This window comes from Neomonachus schauinslandi, chromosome 15 (assembly GCF_002201575.2).
Source record: "Neomonachus schauinslandi chromosome 15, ASM220157v2, whole genome shotgun sequence".
Taxonomy (NCBI): domain Eukaryota; kingdom Metazoa; phylum Chordata; class Mammalia; order Carnivora; family Phocidae; genus Neomonachus; species Neomonachus schauinslandi.
The window spans coordinates 39,832,294-39,838,492 of NC_058417.1; the positions used below are offsets into that span (position 1 = coordinate 39,832,294).

Genomic DNA, 6,199 nt, shown 5'->3' on the forward strand with positions numbered 1-6,199 from the left:
TCAAACTCATGACCCCGAGATCAAGACTGAGCCAGCGAGGTGCCCTAAAATTAGTTTTAATAATATATTTTATTTAATCTAGTATCTCCAAAATATTATCACTTCAACATGTAATCAACATAAAAAATTATTAATGAGATTATATTTTTACATTCTTTATACTAAACTGACTGTGCATTTTATTTTATTTTTTTAAGATTTTATTTATTGGGTGCCTGGGTGGCTCAGATGGTTAAGCGTCTGCCTTCGGCTCAAGTCATGATCCTAGGGTCTGGGCTCCCTGCTCAGCAGGGGGCCTGCTTCTCTCTCTCTCTCTCTCTCTCTCTCTCTCTCTCCCCCTCTCTCTCCCCCTCTCCCTCTGCTGCTCCCCCTGCTGGTGCTCTTTCACGCACTCTCTCTCAAATAAATAAATAAAATCTTAAAAAAAAAATTTTTATTTATTTATTTATTTATTTATTTGAGAGCGAGAGAAGGCAGATGCTTAACTGACTGAGCCACCCAGGCACCCTGGGCATTTTATTCTTAAAGCACATTTCAACTGGGACTCGAATTCATTCTTCTCTTTATTTCGCTGAATGTAATTTGTCTTTTTTCCCCTGTGTACCTTTATTTTTTTTTAAGATTTATTTATTCGTTTGAGATACAGGGCGTGCACAGAACAGGACATACAATAGGGGCCCATTCTATTCCTGCTGAATGGATGTTTGCTGAATTGAATTATTCCATGAGAAAGCAGCCCTGAGGACCCTGGGAAGTTTGCGGTGAAGAAGAAGAAAGTGGAGTGGAGAAGACAGAGCTGAAGGGGACCCTCAGGCTCCCAGTAGACTGCACCCTCTACCCACTCCCCCCACACCTTGCAAGGCAACTCTAGCTATAGCCACCAGAGGGCGGTGCCAGCCCGCATACCCCCTACCCTCACCCAGCCAGCCCTCACCCATGGGATCAGTGAACCCACAGAAGAGGCAGAGTAAGGATGGCAACTTCATTGGACGGTTGGAGAAGCCAAAGCTCAGACCCCTGGTCACTCCACAAGTAAGCGTTTTGGCCTGGCTGATAAGCCCATGACAGCCCAAGAGACCCCGTGCGCCCCTCTCCAGTGGAGTCCTTCAGCCCAGTTCTGCTGCTCTAACCAGAGAGGTTGGCAGAACAGAAACCGCAGACCTCCTCCTTCCCTCCCAGTATGCACCCTGCTGAACTAGAGAAGACAGGAAGGGGCTTGCGACCCACCACAGCCATGAACTTGGGGCCAAGCATAGTCACTCCAAACCCAGCCTCAGTGCGCCCCCGGCTCAGGCCTCCTTGCCTGGCCTGATCCTGGAAAATGAACCTAGGACAGGCTACCCCATGGCAAGAACCACTGAGGGTCAGTGCCAAGGATCCGGGGGGGGGTCAGACACCAGGACCACTTTCTGCATCAGACTGGGAACAGGGCAGAAGGGAGTGCCTTGGACATGGGCCAGGGGAACCGCCTCACCACCCCCACTCCTGCTCCCCTCCTGTGGGACTCCTGGGACCCCTCATCCCTCTCCCCACCAGTGCCCAGGCCCCTCCACAACGTAAGGCCCCCTTTCCTTTATTCCTTCTTCCCAGACCCTGGTCAGACTCTTGGGCACTGAACACTCTGAGCCTCTCCCGGGCCTGGGCTGAGGAAGTGGGGATGCTGGGGGCCTGAGCCCCTCAGCCTGGTGTCTTCTGGTTTTCTAGGCCCCCTGCTGGTCAGGAGAGGGGAAGGAGAGAAGGCAGAGGGGAAGTACCTGGGGTGATGGTGGGGGTCAGCGGGCGAGCCTGCTGGCTCACTCCTGCTCCTCTCTGGCTCTCCTGCTGAGGCTGGCCTCCTCCTCTGAGAAGCCCTCCTTGCTCCCAGACGGGGTGTCATTTCTCCTAACTCTGTGCTCATTTTCCCATCCTCACATCTTTGCTGCTCCCACTGCCAGGAAATCCCAGGTACATTCCATGATTTCCATTGAACACTTCCTTATTTGAAAGGCAACTCAAATGTCATCCACTCCCTCCATGGGCTTGCTGAACCCACTGAGACTCCTAAGCACATGCGCACTCTCCTGCTACCATTGCTTTCTTGTCTGTTTCACACCCGGAAGACAAGAATGTGGGGCATCTCTATCCCTAGGGTTGTGAGCAAAGCCTGGCAGAAAAGGTCCTTAGGAAGCTTTTGGTGATTGAAGGAACGAATGACCCACGAATCTAGCCCATGAAGAGTGCCCCTGTTCCTTCCAGAGACCGGGACTGCATTTGGACACATTTTCCACAGCTTCATTGTACTAGTAATTATTGGGAAGTGGGGTCAACTAACTGAATTTCTCAAATCTTTCCCACATGTCTTGGGTGTTACCAAATTTCCCCATGTTCTCTAAATGTGCATAGATGTTTTGGATCAAGCATAGGATTTAGGATTCCATCTAATTATTTCCTACTTCTTTATGTTATCTTGTTGAGTGTATCTTTTTAGCCAACTTACATGCTTTTTAGATGAGGTTGTATAGACATGTTTTCAAAGTTTTTTAGTGTAAGACAATTTATTTTTCATTTTTAATTGATTTTTAAAAAGATTTTATTTTATTTATTTATAAGATTTTATTTATTTATTTGAGAGAGAGAGAGAGAGAGAAACAGCATGAGAGGGGAGAGGGTCAGAGAGAGAAGCAGGCGCCCCGCTGAGCTGGGAGCCTGACGTGGGACTCGATCCCAGGACTCTGGGATCATAACCCGAGCCGAAGGCAGTTGCTTAACCAACTGAGCCACCCAGGCGCCCTATTTATTTATTTATTTAAGTAGGCTCCACACTCATAGAGCCCAATGTGGGGGCCTGAACTCATGACCCTGAGATTAAGGCCCAAGCTGAGATCAAGAGTCAGACATTTAACCAACTGAGCTACCTAGGCGCCCCCTAGAGATTTTAAGTCATCTCTACACGCAATGTGGGGCTTCAACTTAGAACCCTGAGATCAAGAGTCATATCCTCCACTGACTAAGCCAGCGAGTCGCCCTGTTAATACTTTAAAAACATTTTTATTTTATTTTATTTTAAAGATTTTATTTATTTATTTGAGAAAGAGAGAATGAGAGACAGAGAGCATGAGAGGGAGGAGGGTCAGAGGGAGAAGCAGACTCCCTGCCGAGCAGGGAGCCCGATGTGGGACTCGATCCTGGGACTCCAGGATCATGACCTGAGCCGAAGGCAGTCGCTTAACCAACTGAGCCACCCAGTCGCCCTAAAAACATTTTTAATTTTTTAAGAACGTTTTAAATTGACAAACTGCATTTTTAACAGTACTTTTAGGTTCACAAATGATAATTACTTTGGATTTATTTTGATAACTTGATTTTGTTGTTGTTTAAGTAATCTCTATGCCCAACGTGGAGCTCAAACTCATAACTCCGAGATCAACAGTCGCATACTCTACCCACTGAGCCAGCCAGGTGCCCCCTGATAACTTGATATTGAAATCCCAATGTAGGGTGCCTGGGTGGCTCAGTCATTGGGCGCCTGCTTCTCCCTCTCCCACTCCCCCTGCTTGTGTTCCTTCTCTCACTGTGTCTCTGTCAAATAAATAAAATCTTTAAAAAAAAAAAAAAAAGAAATCCCAATGTAGGGGCCAAGGGCAGGCTGCCCCAAGATGCGCCACTTGGGCAAATATTATTTCAAGGTAAAAATAATCAAAACCCAGCAGATGCAGGAAAAGCTCTCTGCCTCCCCTTCAGCTACCAAAATTTTTCCTGTTTTTCCAAACCTCTCCTCTCACTTTCCGGCTAGTGAGCTTTCTCCCCTTTGTATCCTCAGACCCTTCCCCTCTCCTTAGCTCAGATAAGCTTCCCATTGCCTCACTGTCTTTGGAAGTTCATGTCTGCATGGATTCCCCATAGGTACACCTATTAAATTTGATTTTCCTCTGTTAATCTTTCTCGTGTCAATTTGATTCTAAGTCCAGCTGGCAGGACGTAGGGCAGAGGAAGGTCTTCTGCCCACCACCACCTTGTTGGATTCTGCCCCTCATTCTGACTCATTGCCATTTCTGGGGGCGCTTGGTGCTGCCTCCCTTGTCTTCAGCGTGGCACCTGCCATTGTGATAGGTGGGTGTCACTCTCCACTGGTACTGGTGACATGGAGGTAGACCTGTTGTCTGTGGTGGGTGGCCGACACTGACATTGGCCCAGACCACCAGGGCCGGGTTTCCTGTTCCTTGGGTGTGGCCGCTCAGTCAGGTCTGCCCACATCACCTAAGCCTGCACTTCCCCCTCTGGTCGCCTCCTTTGCTGAAACCCAGGCACTCAGCAATTCGGCTGCCTCCCTGGAATAAGCCTACCTAAGTGGAAGAGATTAGCCGGGGAGACTAGTTCCGAGTCACAGCAGACACGTCGGGAGATCTACCCCGTCTTCCACGCCTCCTTCCTTTCTTACCATCAGGACCCTGATTTTATCAAGGGGGCAACGTGTGCAATAAAATATCCTCAATTTCCCAGCTTCCCTTGCAGCAAGGTAGGGTCATGCGACAGTTTCCTGCCGATGTCCCTAGGGGTAGATGTCCCTTCTGGAAAACAGAAAGGCAAAACTCCTCTGGGAAAAAGCCTTTTGCCATTCGCCCTTCCTCCTGCCTGGAATCACTGTGCTCTCATTCCGTCTTCATGTGCAGGAGGCAGAGCAGGCATTATCCCCATTTTACAGAGGAAGAAACTGAGGTTCAGAGATATGAATTGATATTTTTTTTTCAAGGTTGAGGCTCAGTTAGCTCCTACACGAAAACCTGAAGTGTCAACTCACTTCATGAACCAGCTTAAGCTTTCCCTTTTTGTCCAGGCTGCCAGGAAGCTCAGCGCCTCATGTGAAGCTCAATCATGACTAGTATTAACCCTTAACACTGGTGCTTCGTTGCCCTCTCCCATCCCTTGTCCTCATTGCCTCTTATGAAACTTGTGGTCCCTTCCCCTGCCCACGCCTCTGTAAACTGTCCCTTGACCGAATTCTCAAATTACCCAAGTTGAGTGGATTTTGCCAGGGCCCTGTCATGGGCTGAATGTCTGTTTCCCCCCAAATTCACATGTTGAAGTCCTAGCCCCCAAGGTGATATTTAGAGGTGGGGCCTTTGGGATGTATTTAGGTTTAGATGAGGCTATGAGGGTGGGGCCCCGTGATGGGATTAGTGCCCTTCTAAGAGGGAGAGATCTCTCCCTGAGCTTGCACCAAGAACTCAGGGAGGAGGTGGCTGTCTACAGGCCAAGGAGTGGGCTTTCGCCAGGTGTGGAATCCGCTGGGACCTTGATCTTAGACTTCCAACCCCCAGAACTGTGAGAAATAAATGTCCGACATTTAAGGTCCCAGCCTATGGTATTCTGTTACAGCAGCCCGGGCAGAACAAGACAGCCCCGAACACAGAGTGCAGAGCAAGTGCACTGTTAAAAGCCCTTGTGATTCTGAACACTCTGTCCTGTCCCCTCCCCTCAGCAGAGGTCGGCTTAGCATCCTGCATCTCATCACCTCTTGCCTGCACCCCACACCTGCCTCTCAATTGGGCTCCGCGCGCCTGCCCCCAGCACATCCGTGCCAGTGTCAGAGATCCTGTGCAGACTAGGCCACGGCCTCCCTCCACCGCCCGGCCTCAGGCAGGTGAGGAAATGAAGCCATGGCAGGCCCACAGGTGCCACAGGTCCTCAGGCTTGGCAGGCGCATTGCAGCTGGGCCCCCGGGGTAGGGAGATGGGGGATGCACATGGGGAACCGTCACGTAAGCGGACAGTCACGACATCGAGATGGGTGAAATGATGGTGTGCATGGGGCATTACAGAGCAGAGAAGGGGCCCCAGTTCGGCCTGGCTGGGAGCAGTGGGAAGTCATGGAGGAAGTATTCCTGGAGGGAGGTCTGAGCAGGCTCCCAGTGAGTGAGCAGGTGAAGGCATCCTGGGCAGAGGGAACAGCATGGACAAAGATCAGGAGGCAAGAGCCAGCAAGGAGGATGCTGGCTGAGGGGACAGAAGGGATGGGCAGGGCCTGGGGTGGCCCACGCCAGACCAAAAAGGGGTCTGGACGCCAAGCCATAGGCCACAGGGAATGTTCCGCCCAGGAGAAATCCACCACATGTACGCTAAGGCTGGACGGGGCAGGGCTGGAGGCTGAGGCTGGCAAGGAGGCCACCCCTTGGACAGACACACGAGGCCTGGTGTCCCTGAAGGGGGGACTCATGCCCAGC

The 6,199-nt window shown here is 50.4% G+C and overlaps 1 protein-coding gene across 1 annotated transcript in view; it reads left to right on the forward strand.

Annotated features, from left to right (window-relative positions):
• The window catches only part of LOC110573273 (signal transducer and activator of transcription 5B), an 871,639-nt gene that overhangs the window by 440,708 nt on the left and 424,732 nt on the right, over positions 1-6,199 (forward strand). The gene's annotated exons all lie outside the window — the stretch shown is intronic.